Below are 580 nucleotides of genomic sequence, written 5' to 3'. Positions count from 1 at the left end.
TCAGTATGAAGAGGCAGATATTGTGTGTATGTATAATTGCAACGTCACAAAATATTTTGTGTGTTTACGAAGATACTTTCATTCAAAAAATGGAATAAATAGTGTATAGTTTTAGAAGTAACAGATTTTATATTATCATTAATTAGAATTGTATTGTATATGTTTCGCAATTCTTTATTTTAGGTGAATAATATTATTTTCCATAAATAATAAACAAACATTTATGTAGACATATTAAAAGAAAATATAATAAAAATCAAAATATTATCCATAAATAATATAAATTATGAAGCACATTTTTCGATAAAGAAAGAAAATTCAATTAGAAACTTGCAAAAATTAAATAAATTTTGTAAGCAATTTGACGGGTTAACATTATTTGATAGATTTATAAATTTCTAAATTTTATTGAACATGAAATAATATTAAATTGACATACTGTCATCGGTCTCCTAACTCATCACAACCCATCTAGCAAATACAAAAAGTAATTAATTGCAACAGTTTATTCATTTTAAATTTTGTATTTGAAAAAAAGTAGATTAAAGTTACGTACCGTGACTACGGAATATTCTGAAAA

Source organism: Brassica oleracea, chromosome C8 (genome assembly GCF_000695525.1).
Source record: "Brassica oleracea var. oleracea cultivar TO1000 chromosome C8, BOL, whole genome shotgun sequence".
Classification (NCBI taxonomy): domain Eukaryota; kingdom Viridiplantae; phylum Streptophyta; class Magnoliopsida; order Brassicales; family Brassicaceae; genus Brassica; species Brassica oleracea.
Note: the sequence above shows the minus strand (reverse complement) of the source record.